We start from the raw sequence: 17,808 nt of genomic DNA on the forward strand, positions 1-17,808 counted from the left end.
GGAAGTCGCCAAGTTAAGGGCTGGTGGCACCTTTATTTCATCTCTGCCTTCTCCATCCCTTTTCCCACACAGTCAGCAGATCAACTGATTTCCTGTGCCCCTAGAGCATCTTTCGTCAAGAGGGCTTAGACCGTAGGAATCAGCCATCCCTGAAGAGAGGTGAGCCTCAGACGGGACCTTTCATCTCCTCGGGTTCAGTCTGTTTCCGTTTTGTCTTAGTTATCTAGAGCTGCTGTAACAGAAATACCACAAGTGGGTGGCTTTAACAAACAGAGATTTATTTTCTCACAGTTGAGGAGGCTCGAAGTCCGAATTCAGGGCACCAGCTCTAGGTGAAGGCTCTGTCTCTCTGTTGGCTCTGGGGGAAGGTCATCATCTCTTTTCAGCTTCTGTTCCCTGGTTCCTTGGTGATCTTCATGTGGCGTGATATCGATCTTCCCCCATCTGTGCTTGGTTCTCTGTGCCTAATCTGCTCTTTTTATACCTCAAAGGTGATTGGCTTAAAACACACCCTTCACTGACTTGGCCTCATTAACATAACAAAGAAAACCCATTCCCAAATGGGATTATAATCACAGGTATAAAAACCCAAAGTAACCCCTTGCCATCTAGTCGATTCCAACTCATAGCGACCCACAGATAGAGGGGTTAGGATTTACAACACATATTTTTGAGGGGACACAATTCAAGCCATGACACATTTCCTCTGGCAGGGCTTCCTTTCTGTTCTCCCCAAGGTGTACTTTACGCATGCTGGAGGCTGGGGCCACGGAGAAACGATGCCCTTTTTTGTCAACTCCCTTTTTTTTTTTTTTTTACATTTAAAAAGGAAACATCACTTTTATTGACAGTTAAGGGCCACAGAACAAAAATTTGGAATGCTTCACGAATCTGTGTGCCATCCTTGGGCAGGGCCATGCGAATCTTCTCTGTATCATTGCAACTTTAGCATGTGTGCTGCCGAGGTGAGCACTTCGGTCAACTTCTGAACTCTCTAGAGCCAAGGAGAGGTTTCCTGTTACGTCACAGATACGTGGGGTTCTGCTGCACCGTGCCATGGCCTGCCGGCCATGTCCTAGCTGCCTTATCCTTCATTTTGGCCTTTGCACTCCCTTCTGGAAGGAGCCCTGGTGGCGCTATGGTTAAAAGCACAGGGACAGTTAAAAGTTTGGCTGCTAACTGAAAGGCTGGTGGTTCGAACCCACCCAGCAGCTCTGTGGGAGAAAGACCTGGTGATCTGCTCCCATAAAGATTATAGCCTAGAAAACCCTACGGGGCAGTTCTACTCCGTCACATGGGGTCACTGTGAGTCGGAATCCACTCAACAGCACCCAACAACAATGACTCCCTCCTGAGTTTGGATTTTTGGCCTCATCTGGTACGGCAGTCCCCCTGCACCAATAATGTTCTGCCCTGACTCCTGCCGAGTGGAGGGCACCCTCTGTTCTCTGGGATTGGTGCCAGTTGCTCTTCCTAAGAGCTGAGCCTCATCTCTGACAGAGCACCTTTACAGCCTGATCAGAGACAGGTCGTCTCTGCTGTCTGCCTGACCTCCAGGTCTTGGCCTCAGCCTAGGATCCCTGTCCCTGTGCTCTACCCACTGAGAAGACTCTCTTCCTTTGTCCTTTAATTCCTAAGGCTAACTATTTGCCAAAACTTTCCTAGGAATCCACCACCCATCTGTCTGTCCATTGTACTGTGGGGACTTGTGTTGTTACTGTGATGCTGGAAGCTATGCTACTGGTATTTCAAATACCAGCAAGGTAACTGGTTGACAGTTTGAATCCACCCAGAGTCGCCTTGAAAGCCAGACCTGGCAATCTGCGCCTGAAAGGTCACAGACTTGAAAACCATATGGAGCATTTCTGTTCGGCACTCATGGGGTCGCCATGAGTCAGAATCAACTTGACGGCAACTTACAACAACAAAAACCCATGGTGAACAGGTTTCAATGGAGCTTCCAGACTAAGACAGAGTAGGAAGACAGGCCTGGTGATCTACTTCTGAAAATTAGGCAATGAAAACCCCGTGGATCACAACAGAACATTGTCCGATATAGAGCTGGAAGATGAGCTCCCTAGGTTGGAAGGCCGCAGCAATCGACCTGAGCATACCAATGATCATGAAGATGGCACAGGACCAGGCAACATTTCATTCTGTTATACGTGGAGTTGCCATGAGTTGGAGCCAATGGCAACTAACAGCATCAACGCTAAGAACATAACCTCCCTCCTGCCTCGTTCTGTCTCTGGTACCATACTTTGAAGCCGGCGAGCCTCCCTGACTTGCCCTTGTGGGTGGGCCTGGTCTCTCTCCCCTCTGCCTGCCCTGTGGTGTTGGGTAGAAATCATTATCTTTTGTACCCAGTGCTGGAGCAATGGCAGCCCCTGCCCTTCAGTATGGCTATCACAGGTAAGAACCCATCAACACAGCCTCAGACAGTGAGGTAAGGGCCCAGCCACCTAGCCATTGAAAGGCCAGGCTCCAGTAGCAATATTCTGGGATGTTCCTGGACCAGCAAACAAGAGACCGAAGATACGGCCAACTGGCCAGCAAGGGCCATTTGACACGCTGGTGTCCATGCACCTCCTCCTCCCAGGATCGGCATTCAGAGTTGTATTCAGGATGTCCTGATGCCATTGAGTCCTTCCATCCCGACTCTTTATTAGAACATCTTCTCCCGTCTCTCTCCTGTGAGAGATAATACAGCAGTGCTCTGAACAATAGCCTGATAGGCACTGTTGTCCATGGCAACAAAGCTGCACTGGATGTGACACTCAGTAAATAGCATCAGTCTCAATTGTGTGGATGTGGGCTGAGAAGTCATTCCACCTGGGGGGATGGTTGGGTGGGGGTCCTGCCCCTTGTGGAGATCTCAGTGGATTCCCTCTCCCAGTGGATCTGAATATCTGGATTGAAACTGGCCTCTGTTCATAGAGAAAGAACCTGGAATAGATGCTCCAAGAAGTTACAACCACGAAAGGGGAAGAAAAAGAAGTGCAACTGGCATTACCCATTGCCATCGAGTCAATTCCGACTCATAGCGACCCTACAGGACAGAGTAGAACTGCCCCGTAAGGTTTCCAAGGCTGGAATCTTTATGGAAGCAGACTGCCACATCTTTCTCCCATGGAGCAGCTGGTAGGTTCGAAACGCTGACCTTTCATTTAACAGCTGAGTGCTTTAACTACTGTGTCACCAGGGCTCCCTGAAACTAGCAGTTAGGGAATACTTACCAAGTGCCAAGTTGAGGTTCTTAGATGCATCTTCTTGTGTAATCATTTGACCCTCCCAGTAACTGTGTGAGGTAGATACACTTACCCCATTTGACAGATGAGAAACCCAAGGCTCATGGAGAAGGTAAGGAACTGGTCCAAGGATCTGCATCCTGGCTCCACACTTACAGGCTGTGCCAGTAACAGAAGTCACGGAGTTGACCATGGCAGTCCTAGGTGTGTCAGGGTAGGGCACGAGAAATGCAATGTTTTCATTCTGTAGGTCCCTGCCTTGAGGACTCGGCTTTGACTGTTTTTGGGCAGAGTAAGCATGAGTCACTGGAAGAATAATGCTGTCACTCACCAAACTGGGAGCCCAGGTGGTGTGGTGGTTAAGCGCTCTGCTAACCAAAAGGTCTGCAGTTCGAACCCACCAGCTGCTCCTCGGCAGAAAGATGTAGCAGTCTGATTTCATAAAGACTATATAGCTTTGGAAACCCTATGGGGCAGTTCTACTCTGTCTTATAGGGTCGCTATGAGTCAGAATCGACTCAATGGCAGTGGGTTTGGTCACTAAACTCAGTGGCTGTGAAGGAGAAGCAGGCTTTGGGGAAGATCCTGAACTGTTTGGACATAATGAATTTGAGATAGCTTTGGCACATATCTTTCTTACACTTAAATGATCAAACCTATTGTTGTCGAATTGAATCTGACTCGTAGTGACCCTATAGGACAGAGCAGAACTGCTCCATAGTGTTTCCAAGGCTGCAATGTTGACAGAAGCAGACTGCCACGTTTGTCTCCCGAGGAGCGACGGGTGGGTTCGAACCACCATCCTTTCGGTTAGCACAGCCGAGTTCTTAACCACTGCGCCACCAGGGCTCCTCCTTAAATGACGGAGTATCTCAAAGTGCACTGCACAGAATCTAGCATTAAGTGTTTGTTTCTGGGATTTTCTATTCTAGTCATCATAGGACGTGGATGGTACCAGAAAGCCACAAATGAGATTCAGTGCTGAAAACATTGTCTGCCTTTCGCACAGGCAGGCTGACAACTGGGATAGATCGGCTGTGGCAAGAATGCTTTTTTTCCTCCATTCTTTACTGGCGACTTTTTGTCTTTATTTGACTTCAGAATTAGACAGAAAAAGCATCTCAAGCAACTCTGAGTATTTGAAAAAAAATGCCAAATCACTCCACAGGGAGTTTTATAATTCAGTCCACTACTGACATGAAGCCGAGAAGCAAACAAAGTCAGTACTTTGTTGCTAAGGGGATTAATTAGTTAATATTTCTAAAGGGCTTTCAAGATAAAAACTACTCTGTAAGTGTAAACTATTATTAATGTCACCCGTAGTTCCATTGGCTTTATATTACGTAGGAAGATGTGTTCTTTAGACCAGTTACGGATTCTAATGCAGAAAATAAAAGGAGAAAAAAAAAGAACAAGAATTCACAAAAGAATGAGACCCACTGGTTTTTGTTTATTTTAAAGGAATTTCTCTAACTGTAGAAGACTTTCTTGACATCTTCTCCAAAAAATGAATACATGGCTTACAATTCTTTCTATTCTCTGTGTTGGCATCCTGTTCCCTTGCCTCCTTCATCAATCTTGCTTTCTCTGGGTGAGTAGTGAGTGTTTGAAACCTCAACCTTGAAAAAGGAGAGATGGCTATGGTCTCCTGCTGAATGTCAGACTGCCCATACAGGAAATTCAAATTGTCCAGACTTAAGGGAATTGCAAGGAGACCTGGTGGCACAATGGTTAAAGAGCTCAGCTGCTTAATGAAAGGTCAGCAGTTCGAACCCACCAGTCAAAAGACCAGGCTATCAGCTCTCATAAAGATTTACAACTTAGGAAACCATGCGGAGCAGTTCTGCTCTGTCACATGGGGTCGCTATGAGCTGGAATTGACTCAACAGCACACAACAACAAGGGTCACAGCAGAATATTGTCCAATAGAGTGCTGGGAGATGAACATCCTAGGCTGGAAGGCACTCACAATACACAGTAGCCTCAACAATAAACTCAGACCTACCAACAATGGCGAAGACAGTGCAGGCCTGGGCATGCTTCGTTCTGTTACATATAAGGTCGCTATGAGTTGGAGCTGGCTCAAATGCAACTAACAAAAACAAGGGGATTTTGCCCATCGAAAACAGAAGTCTGGCTGGTGTGCAAATGAGTTCTTGGAAGGTGCCTAGCAGGGGGTGGTCTCCCTCACTCACCCATAAGCACTGTGGGTCTAGTGACAGCACAGCTGGTTGTGACCTGGATAATTCCCAAGGGCACCGGAACAAGAAAGATTTTTTATTAACATAGTATCCAAGGCAGGTAAACTAGAGCGGGATGGGCCTTCATGAGGAGCTTCTTGTTACACCAAATATCAGTTTAAATACTAAAGCATTGGGCCAAGGGGCTTGGGGATTTAAGATGCCAATGACTGGGAAAAGGTAGAACCCTGGAAAAGTTTCAGGCTAATCTTCAGCAGCAGGTGTGGGCTGCCTTCAATTCTGGAGGTGGAGGCTGAAGGAGGGGTCAGCCACGCCATAGGTAACCTCGACCGTTGGAACCTCCTTGGCCCCTGTGCCAGGCCTTTTTCTTCGTTGTTGTTCAATGCCGTCAGGTCGATTCCAACTCGTAGCGACCCCATGTGACAAAGTAGAACAGCCCCATGGGGTTTCCTAGGCTGTAATCTTTACAGGAGCAGATTGCTAGGTCTTTCCTCCCTCGGAACCACTGGGTGGGTTTGAACTGCAACCTTTCAGTTAGCAGCTGAGCACCACCAGGACTCCTTTATCTATTCTTTACCAAACACATATTATGTGCCTCACTCAATATAACTCTCCACTTACATCCCACATCAGACAGGGGAGTTAGGATAAAGACATGTCACAAGTAAGACTAGGAAGTGTGCAAGGGTGGGCAGAGACATTATAGACTACAGGTTCAAGTCTAGTATGAAACTTTGCCCGCTGCTGTTGAGTTGACTTGGACTCATGATGACCCCAAGTGTGTTAGAGTAGAATGTGCTCCACAGAATTTTTAGTGGCTGATTTTTGGGAAGCAGACCCCCAGGCCTTTCTTCTGAGGCTCCTCTGGGTGGACTTGAACCATCAACCTTTCAGTTAGCAACCGAGCGCTTAAATGACATGAGGTTAAATCAGTTGATTTCAGATAAAGCGAGTGTGGTCTCCATAATGTGGGTGCTTCAACTCCACCATGATTTCCCACCCCACTAGCACTGCTGTCCCAGATAATCTTCTAACGTTCAAGCTGGCATAGAGTCGTCTCCAACTCATGACGATCCCATGTGTGTCAGAGAAGAACTGTGCTCCACAGGGTTTTCAAGGACTGATTTTTTGGAAGGAGATCGTCAAGCCTTTCTTTTGGGGCAGCTCCAACCTTTCAGTTAGCAGCTGAGTGCATTAATAGTTTGCACCACTCAGGAACTCCAGTATGAAACTAGCCCCTCTCAAGTTTCCAAATTAGATGTCAGCTAATAGCGGAGCTATTCACTGACCAAGGTGCCCTGGAGGTGCAATGGTTAAGTGCTCAGCAGCTAACTGAAAGGTCAGTGGTTCAAATCCACTATGTACTCTGTTGAAGAAAGACCTAGTGATCTGCTCTCATAAAGATTACAGCCTAGATAACCCTACGGGGCAGTTCACTCTGTCATACAGGGTCGCGATGAGTCAGAATTGACTCAACAGCACCCAACAACAACAATATTCACCAACTAGGTATTGAGAATCAATTTTTCAGATGGAAAAGTGGGCAAGTCAATGAAATCATGTGACCAAGGGTCAGCAACCATTTTCTGGTATTTTGTGAATTCTGCTGATCACCTGAGATATTTGCCTAGGTCCAGTGGTTTGGGCTATTTTTGGACATGTGGTAGAGCCTCAGGCATACTCATAAATAAAACCAGTTTTGGAAAGAATTTGCCAGAACCGTTTCACCACAGAGCAGTTACACCGCCTATGACTTTTCTGCAGGTGGCAAAACTCTCTTGCTGCCTAATGAAGATAGTCTGAAGCTGAAGCTACTCTATTAATATATTTTCCCCATTGTTCTCCAAGGCTGCCACCTCTCCCTAACAATCAGAAAGCCCCACACAATGATAACCTGCCATCTTCCTGTTTAAAAAACTTATTTTATTTTGTTGCTGTTTTTGAGAATATACACAGCAAAACACACACCAGTTCAACAATTTCTACGTGTACATTTCAGTGACACTGATTACATTCTTCAAGTTGTTCAACCATTCTCACCCCCTTATCCAGATTATTCCTCCGCCATTGACATAAACTCATTGCCCCCTAAGGTTCCTATCTAATCTTTTGAGTTGCTGTTGTCAGTTTGATCCCATATTGCTCTTGTAAAGACTTCAGCCTAGGAAACCTTATGGGGCGGTTCTACTCTGTCCTATAGGGTCGCTCTGAGTCAGAATCAACTCGATGACACACAAAACAGCAACAGATAGTTCCTAAAACAGCACAATGCTCAAGGCAGACATTCTTTACTAGTTAAGCTAAGCTGTTGTTTGATTTTAAGACAACTTCAGGAAATATTTTTGCTTTAAGGTTTAAAGATTATCTCAGGGCAGTAGTTTCAAAGATTCATCCAGCCTCAATGTCTCCAGAAAGTCCAGATTCCATGAGAATTTGAAATTCTGTTCTACATTTTGATCAGAATTCTTCTGTAAAATCTTTGATCAAAATGTTCAGTAAAGGTAGCCAGGCACCATCCCGTTCTTCTGGGTCTCATGGCAAAGGAGGCAGTTGTTCATGGAGGCAATTAGCCACACATTCCATTTCCTCCCTTTCCTGACTCACAGAACCTTGATGGCACAATGATTAAGCACTCGACTACTAACCTAAAGGTCAGTGGTTCGAACCCACCAGCCGCTCTACGGGAGAAAGATGTGGCAGTCTGCTCCCGTAAAGATTGCAGCCTAGGATACCGTGTGGGACATTTCCACTCTGTCCTGTAACATCGCTATGAGTCAGAACTGACTGGACAGCAACAGGGTTTATTCCTAACTCTCCGTCTTCCTCTGTTGCTCCAGGGAAGTAGAAACTTATTATTGTAACTTGGATGGTCGCTTCTGCAATTTCCTTTGTCTTAGAATATTTAGTCATTGCCTCAAACATGTAGTATCTCTATACTCACTATGGCCTGATGGATGTGTACTGGAATGGGGAGGATGCCAGGTACCAAGATGCTGAACTTATAGGGCCAGGAGGAAAAATGGGAAGGGTTGTCTTGAGGCAAATATGTCCTAGAGAAGGTAAAGGTGGTAATAGAAGACCACTTTCTCGCTCCTTGCCTGTTAAGAGCTTCCCACCATTCTCCATCTTGGTTTAGGAGGGTGAGAATGGTTGCACAACGTGAAGAATGTAATCAATGTCACTGAACTGTACATGCAGAAATTGTCGAATTGGTGTATGTTCTGCTGTGTGTATTCTCCACGACAACAAAAACAAATAAAATAAAATAAATTAAAAAAAAAAAATTTCCTCAGATGAATCATTTAAATGCTCCACCTCTTTTCTGCCCAGACCCTGATAGAGCCATAAAATGTAAGCTCCTTAGAGGAAGGTCTATGATCGATTCCATGTTATATCTCCAATTCTTAGCACAGTGTCTGGACCATTTGTAAGTAATCAATACATGTTTACTAAATGAACACTGAATGAGTGATGAATGAATGAATTGCATGAATAAATGGTCTGGTAACTACAACTGCGAATGAATCAGTGATGTCTTAAAAATCCATTGTGCTGTCGAGTCAATTCTGACTCATAGAGACTCTGTAGGACAGAGTAGAACTGCCCCATAGGGTTTCCAAGGTTGTAAATCTTTACAGAAGTAGACTGTCACATGTTTCTCCCATGGAGCAGCTGGTGGGTTTGAACATCCAACCCTTTAAACTGAGCCACGAGGACTCCTAGTGATGTCTTATAGCACAGTAAAACAGAAACCCAGCACCTCAACTTCCAGAAGTTGATGAGAAGGGCCTTCAATAGGAAAGTAGAATACTTCACTAAGATGGCTGTGACATGTGACATCACTGAATACAGGCAACAATGAAACCTTCTGTTTGCAGCTGGAGTTCCTCATGAAGACATGCAGAAATAGGAGCACAGCAGGTGGAAACACCCTCAACTTCTTGGCAAATGGTGTGTCTCTGGGTGGAAGCCAGGTTATGTTTCTCCCTTAATGCAGACCGTGAAATGAAAGGCAACTGGAGAGGGTTCTCATTTCCCTTTTACGATGAGAGCAAGAAAGAACGAGGAAGAAAGAGAGCAGCTCGCTGGCTACAAAGACAGAGAAAGGAAGCACTTGTGTCTAATCAGAAGTGCTTAGATAACATTTCCCTGCCTGGTTCAATAACTGTCCTACATAGCCTGCTCGAAGAGAGGAAAGATGTTAAGAATGAATGAGCCACGAGATACAACTACTGGTCTTTACTCGTTAGGAGCAAAAGAGAAAGAAGGAAACCAAAGTCTCCGAGAAGAAACTAGTCTACAGGGTTGATAGCCTACATCAGCCATGACCTCATCTACCCTGAGACCAGAAGAAACTAGATGGCGGCTGTCTACCACTACCAACCGTTCTGATCAGGGCCAAAATAGATGGACTGGGATGGAAAGGGAGAAAAACCCTGAACAGAACTGAAATTGTTAAAAAAAAGTCTAGGCTTGCTGGATCAGTTGAGATTGGAGAACTCCCTGAGACTATGGCCCTGAGATACTCTTTAAACCTTGAACCAAAGCTATCTTCTGAGGTCATCTTTTAACACAATAACAGATTGGCACACAAAATAAAGGACACTATCCATGACTACAGGGCTTCATTAAAAAACCATCTATACAAAAAAAAAAAAAAAATCCCCTATATGACACCAAAAGGTCAACAATTACTCTAAAGTAAAGATGAGAAGACAAGGGGGTCAGGGAAACTAGAGTACTGGAAATGGAACAACCAGAACACAATTAATGAGAATGTTGACACATTGTGAAAAATGTAACTAATGTAACTGAACAACTTGTGTAGAAATTGTCAGATGAGAAGCTAATTTGCTGTGTAAACTTTCACAGAAAACACTGTAAAATATTATTAAAAAAAAAAAAAGAGAGAAAGAAGAAGAATGAATGAGCTACTATGGGAACCAGATTTACCGAGACTGGAGGAACCCCCGAATCTAATGCCCAGAAATAAACCTTAAAACCTTGAACTGAAACTATCTCATGAAGACGTCCTTAAACTAAACAACAGTTTAGCCCAACTAATAAAGAATTTTTTAGAATGCTTGCCTCGAGCATAGGGCTCTTATAAAGAATTTTCTATATGAGTGCAAATTGACAACAGTTAATCTAAAGCACAGATGAGAATTTTAAGGGGCAGAGAGACTTTTTTTTAAAATAATACTTTATTGTTTTTTCAGTGAAAGTTTACACAGCAAATTAGGTTCACATTTGACAATTTCTGCACAAATTGTTTAATGACATTAGTTACATGTTTCACAATGTGTCAATGTTCTAATTGCACTCTGGTTGTTCCATTTCTAGTATTCTAGTTTCCCTTCCCCCCTTGTCTTCTCATCTTTGCTTTAGAGTAATTGTTGACCATTTGGTCTGATACAGATGTTTTTTTAATGGAGCACCGCACTGGAGAGCCTGAATTAATGATGGTGAAACAACATGGGTGGAGATAGAACGGTGACACATTGTGAGGTATGTAACCAATGTCATTGAACTGTTCATGTAGAAATTGTGAATGGGTGTACGTTTGGTTGCGTATATTGCCACAAAAAAAAAATAAAGTATTAAAAATAAAAGAATGAATGAGCCACGTTGATGATATTAAACTTGTCATGAGTATCTTCTGTACTTCGCATCTTAGAGCAGAAATATTTTGAAGCAAGGATCTCAGTTGGGTAATTCATTTTGCATGACTGTCTAGAAAAGCATGGCACATGTTAAAGCAGTTATTGAATATATTCTATGATTAGAGGATTACGGGCCAGATGGAGACTAGGGTACCCAGGAAGAGGGTACCTGGTTCTTACTCTATCCTGAGGAAGTGAACTTCTGGGATAAATTGGACCTGCATGGCCTTTAATTTCTCTGTTGTTATTGGATGTCGGTGAATTGATTCTGATTCATAACGGCCCCATGTGACAGAGTAAAACTGCCCCCATAGGGTTTCCTAGGCTATAATCTTTACAGGAGCATATTGCCAGGTCTTTTCTCCTGTGGAGTGGCTGGATGGGTTCAAATTGTTGACCTTTCAGTTAGCAGCCAAGCACTTAACCATTGTGCCACCGGGGCTCCTTTTTAATTCCTCTAGTGTCCTGGTTTCATCAGCCTCTGCAGGCATCCATAAATCTATGCAGCCTGCATCCATTCCACTGGGCGTTATTCCACAATTTCGTGAGATTCCTGGCGCTGACCCCTGTGTTTGCAACACTGGGGGGCAGTACGTTAAGTGTCAAGACAGCCCCATGAATAACAAAGATAGTGAACATTTATCACAGCTGACTGAGTCTGTCAAGATGATCTGTTTTGTTTTGAGGCTTTAAAACCCCTTTCCCAGTAACCGGCCATCACTGGCTTCACTAGTGTCTTGGGATTCCCAACGGCAGTGCCACTTGGCCATCTTCATTACCCGCTCACCAACCCTCCAAGGAATCCCCTTGTGAGGACTCTGTGGGTCTTCTGATGTTACTTCCTCAGGAAGAATCTCATCTCTATTGAGCAGGACAGTTGGGAAGTAATCCTATTATAGATATACTCAAGGAAGATGATTTCATTATCTCCCTAGATAACACTAGAAAGATCTAGACAGAGCTATCTAGCTCTTAATCTATTTATCAATCGATTGATCGATTTGCCAGTCCCTGGGTGGTGCAAACAGGTAAGCTCTTGGCTACTAACTGAAAAGTTAGTGGTTTGAACCCACCCAGAGGTGCCTTGGAAGAAAAGCCTGGCAATCTACTTCGAAAGGTTGGGGGAAAAAAAAAAAAACCAAACCAAATGCATTGCCATCAAGTCAATTCCAACTCATAGCAACCCTATAGGACAGAGTAGACTTGCTCCAAGGATCAGCTGGTGGATTTGAACTGCCAATCTTTTGGTTAGCAGCCAAGTTCTTACTCACTGCACCACCAGAAAGGTTACTGCCATGAGAAACCTACAGAGTGCAGTTCTACTCTGGGTTCACAATGAGTTGGAATCAATTTGATGGCAACTCATATTCTAAATGCTCTGCAGGTTTTAATCTATTTAATCCTCAACAACCATAACTTGCCTGTGGTCAACACAGCAAAGGAGTGTCAGAGACTGTGTTCTTACTCAGACATTCTGGCTCCACAGCCAGCAGAAAACCACTCACTACCTTCTCCTCGAGTTTTATTTTATTTTTGCAAAAATATACACAAGAAAACATACACCCACTTAACAGTTTTTACATGTTCAGTACAACGACAAAGGCTACGTATTTCCCATTGTGTCACCACTCACGCTATTTCTACCCATGTTGTTTCACCCCCGTTAACTTAGACTCTCTGCCCCTAAAAGTCCTCATCTGTGCTCTAGAGTTACTGTTGTCCATTTGATCTCACGTAGATAGTTCTTTAAAAGAGTGCAATGATCAAGGCAAACCTTCTTTATTAATTGAGCTAAACAGTTGCTTCGTTTAAAAATGACTTCATAGGATAGTTTCGGTTCAAGGTTTAAATATGGTTTCCAGGCAATGGATTCGGGGGCTCCCCAGTCTCAATGGATCCAGGAAGTCTGGTTTCCATGAGAATTTGAAGTTCTGTTCCACAATATTCCACCTTTTGATTCCCTTGGTTTTTTGAAAACAAATCTTTTACTTGTTATGGTTTTACTGGATATAGAGAATGTCTAGCCACCATCATCTATACAATGTTTTCCTGAACTACTTTCGTTTAGTATAAAACTTGTTGCCACTGAGTCAGCTCCAACTCCTGGCGACCCCATGTGTGTCAGAGAAGAACCATGCTTCATAGGGTTTTCAATGGCTGATTTTTCAGAAGTAGATCATCAGGCCTTTCTTCTGAGATGCCTCTGGGTGGACTCGAACCACCAACCTTTTGTTAGCAGCCAAGCCCGTTAATCATTTGCACCACCTGGGGGCTCCATTGTTTAGTGTAATGTCATTAAAAACCAAGCAAGATATTCATGTGTGACTGAAGGAAATAGCCATCCATTCCAACAGCGGAAGAAAAACTGACTGTACTGCCAATATAGACAGAAAGGATGCTGAATTTGCCAAAGAGCTTCCTTCCTAAAGGATTTGCAAAGAAAAATTAGACTAAATTATATAGGATCTTTGCTTCAGGTTCCCATTGGAGCTCATGTATGAAGCGATCCCACTGGACTGTTCATGCAGGTTCACCATCTTTTATAGACAAAGCTGCCATGATGTTTGAGTCTGATATGACGAGCGTTGCAGCAACGACAATTTTCAAGTGGTACCAAGTACAGTGCCTGCAACATAATGAATAATCAACAACTGTTGAATGGCTGAGTGAATGAGTGGATGAATGAATGAAGGAAAAGATTGCACCACCAAATTGGTCAGGCATTTGGTGGCTAAGAATTCTTGCCATGCGGGGAATGAATGGACCTGCTCTTCTTGCACCTGCCTTGGCTTGTGACACCAGGGGAACCTGGGTTTAGGGGTTAGAGTTGGGGTTAAGGCCCAAAGTTTGTGCACAGAGCCTTTTGGTATAAAAAGACTCCTTAAACTTGAATTCTACTCTCAAATCATGCTATGATCAAAAGGTGATAGCTGGTACAGTTCTAAGAGTTCACAGATTTAGTCTATGATGTTCATATATTCATCCTTATCTGAGGATAGGCACTGTGCTCTTAAGGAGTCCTGGTGGCGCAGTGGTGAAGGGCTCAGCTGCTAACTGCAAGGTCGGCAGTTTGAACCCACCAGCTGCTCTGCAGGAGAAAAGACCTGGCAATCTGTTCTCGTAAAGATTACAGCCTAGGAAACCCTATGCGCCAGTTCTCCTGTGTCCTATAGGGTCACTATAAATTGGAACAGACTCAACAGCACCCAAACACAACAACAACATTGTGCCCTTGGGAAATAGGTGGTGTCCAGCTTATGATTATAGTTCAGCGCTGGAGATAAACAGCTCTCTGAAAAGGCCCAGTAGAACAAGGGCCTTGTTTTCTGAAGCTAAAGCCTGTCAGTTCGCTCCGACTCATGGCGACCCCATGCACAGCGCTGCCCAGTCCTGCTCCATCCCCGTGATTGGTTGTGGATTAGACTCTTGTGATGCATAGAGTTTTCACTGGCTGATTTTCAGAGGTAGATCACCAGGCCTTTCCTCCTAGTCCATCTTAGTCTGGAAGCTCCCCTGCAGCGTGTTCAGCATCATAGCAACACACAAGCCTCCACTGACAGATGGGTGGTGGCTGTACATGAGGTGCAATGGCCAGGAATCGAACCTGGGTCTCCTGCATGGAAGGAGAGAATTCTACCATTGAATTACCACTGCTCCCATAGCATTTGCCTACTTTCCCCAGATAATCATTCTCTAGCTCTCACAAAGCAACTGCAATGATAGGGTTGAGGTTCATTCACTAAACTATTTCTTCTCCCATCACCAAAGATCTTACTGCCCTCCTGCCCAGGAGACCACTGCCCACCAGACACCAGTCTGACTGCTGGCCTCAAACAGCGGGTTAAGGACATTTTGCCCAGGGCAGCCCACATGGGTGGAGCCTTGTGTACTGTGGCCTGAGGGACTATTTCAGTCACCTGGGTATGCTACAGGGAGTAGAGGCTTTCAAGACTAAAGGACTTAATGTTTGCAAAACTCTTGGAACATCCCATCCCATCCAGAGCAAAGGAGAATGAAGACAACAAAAGACACAAGGAAAACATTAGTCCACAGGACTAAAGGACCACATAAACCACAGCCTCCACCAGCCTGAGCCCAGAGGATCTAGATGGTGCCCAGCTACCAGCACATACCGCTCTGACAGGGATCACGATAGAGAGTCCCAGATAGAGCAGGAGAAAAATGTAGGACAAAATTCAAATTCACAAAAAAAAGAGTAGACTTATTGGTCTGACAGACACTGGAGAAACTCAGAGACTATGGACCCTGGACACCCTGCTAACTCAGAACAGAAGCCTCTCCTGAAACCCACTTTTCAGATAAAGATTAGGCAGGCCTATAAAGCAAAAAAGAACGCATGTGAGGAATGTGCTTCTTAGTTCAATCAAGTATATGGAGACCAAATGGGCAACCCCTGCCCGAAAGCAGGAGGAGAGGGCAGGAAGGGACAGGAACTGGATGAATGGACACAGGGAACCCACGGTGGAAAGGGGGAGAGTAGTGACACATTGTGGGGATTGCAACCAATGTCACAAAATAATATGTGTATAAATTTTTGAATGAGAAACTAATTTGAGACGTCAACTTTCACCTAAAGCATAATAAAATTAAAAAAGAGAAAACAAAAACTCTTAGAAAAGTGCCTGGCATATAGTCAGTGTTTGATTAAAGGGAAGATGTGGCTGAACTGAGAAAATGACAGCTTTAAATTGTATCATCTATAGGTCAAAAGAAAATTGATCCATCTTTTTAAAAAGAACTCGTCTTCCATTGCTTAAAGATCCATATATTATGGCCCCATACATCCGCCACAGAAACACGAGGCTGTCCGTGGGATTCAGGCACTGTTTGGTTTGTTTAGTTACCACCATCTCAACCTTTTAAAATAGAGAAACAACACTATCTATGCATTTCATGCTAAGAATTTACAGGGATGTGTGTTTACAGGGAAATTACAATTGACACGAACATATCTAGACAGAATGTTCAACTCACCGTAATTTGAGAAGCTATGTCCCAGGACCCAAGATGAAAATTAGACACAGACACACACAGACACACACACACACACACACTGCTAACGGTTACATTCTGGGAAAAGTATATATTCGAATCCATCTTTTGTAACTACACTGAAGTATATAACATGAGCAATGGAAAGAGCCCAGGACAGGAACAAAGAAACCTGGATTCTGGCTCTAGTTCTAAAACCAGTTGCCTTGGAGTCAACAACAACTCGTGGCGACCCCATGTGTGTTAGAGTAGAAATGTGCTCCATAGGATTTCCAGTGGCTGATTGCTTGGAAGCAGATTGCCAGGCCTTTCTTCCAAGGTGCCTCTGGGAACACGCGAATGTTTCATTTAGCAGCTGAGCACATAAACTGTTTGTACCACCCAGGGATTCTGCAAGCCACGTTGCCGCTAGAATTCCGTTTTCCCTTTGATAGAAAAGGGAATTGGGAGATTACCTTTCATGCTCCTTCTCAGTCTGATAGTCTATAATTCTGTGATTTTTGTAATCATGTTCAGTATATGTTCGTGTTGTCTAAGACAAGACAAGATCCTTGATTGTCAAAGAACGATTGAATAGAGTCAGCTCTTCACCTACTAAGACAAGAAAGGAGAATAAATAATTTAGAAGGATTTTCAACAACAAGGGTTAAAACAAGAAGATACTTCTGTTTCGTGCTTGCTTTTCCTCCGAATGAAGTTTATACCTGCAGAGCATTTTAAATTACACTTAGTTTTAAGTATTTTTTAAATTGCTTTCAGCCGATTTCCAATGCGTTCTTTAGGGTATACATAATTACCAGGCAGTGTTATCAAATAAAGAGAAATACATACAAATTGTTCACAGTTTCACTGATACATTGCTCCCAAGTCTTCTCTCTTAGTCAATGTAATGATAAACTGTCTCCAGTATAGTTATGAACAAGCTGCATTAAGGCGTTTTACTCTTCTTGCCCTGTCGACGGGGACGGGAATCTTATACAGGCAATAACACCGATAAACAATTTCCTTGTCTTGCAGCAAGCTGTATTTATCAAATCGAGTTTAAAATGTACTGAAGCAAAATAAATTGAGTTAGAATTAATCCATTTAGAAACTTTATTTCATTTGAATTACAGCCTCATTATAAACTGAGATCATTGCTTATTTGATCAACTACCATTTTGAAGTCCCAGACTACTCGTGCTCCCAGACAAACTGAACTCCACAGCTCCTTTAAGGATCCTTCTCCTGTACTCTGTGGCAGTTGACATTGATAATGGCTCTTTCGGTCGAGTTCAACCAGCATTTATTGTGTGTCGGGCTGTGTGCTTGGTGAGTTTTTGGTGTATTTGGGGATGTTTTCTATTGTATTTAGTCAGAAATGTGTCTTCTATAACCTGGAGTTGCTAAACCTCTTATGCTGTTGCTGTTCGCTGCTGTCAGGTCGGCCCCTGACTCGTGGTCACCCCATGCCCAAGAGAACAAAAGGCTGCCCGGTCCTCCACCATCCGCATGATCAGCTGTGGATCGGATTTTTTGATCTATAAGGTTTTCATTAGCTGACTTACGGAAGTAGATCGTCAGGCCTTTCTTATTAGTCTTTCTTCCTAGTCTGTCTTAGTCTGGAAGCTCCACTGAAACCTGTTCAGCATCATAGCAACACACACGCCTCCACTGTCATACGGGTGGCAACTGTGAATGTGG

General features: G+C 43.9%; 1 non-coding gene across 1 annotated transcript; it reads right to left on the bottom strand.

The window, feature by feature from the left end:
- Positions 1 to 867: 867 nt before the first annotated feature.
- LOC111821974 (U6 spliceosomal RNA) lies at positions 868 to 973 on the bottom strand. Its single transcript, XR_002825275.1, has one exon. It is a non-coding gene; the product is annotated as a U6 spliceosomal RNA (small nuclear RNA).
- Between the last annotated feature and the right edge of the window lie 16,835 nt (positions 974 to 17,808).

This window comes from Trichechus manatus, unplaced genomic scaffold (assembly GCF_000243295.1).
Source record: "Trichechus manatus latirostris isolate Lorelei unplaced genomic scaffold, TriManLat1.0 scaffold00118, whole genome shotgun sequence".
Classification (NCBI taxonomy): Eukaryota; Metazoa; Chordata; class Mammalia; order Sirenia; family Trichechidae; genus Trichechus; species Trichechus manatus.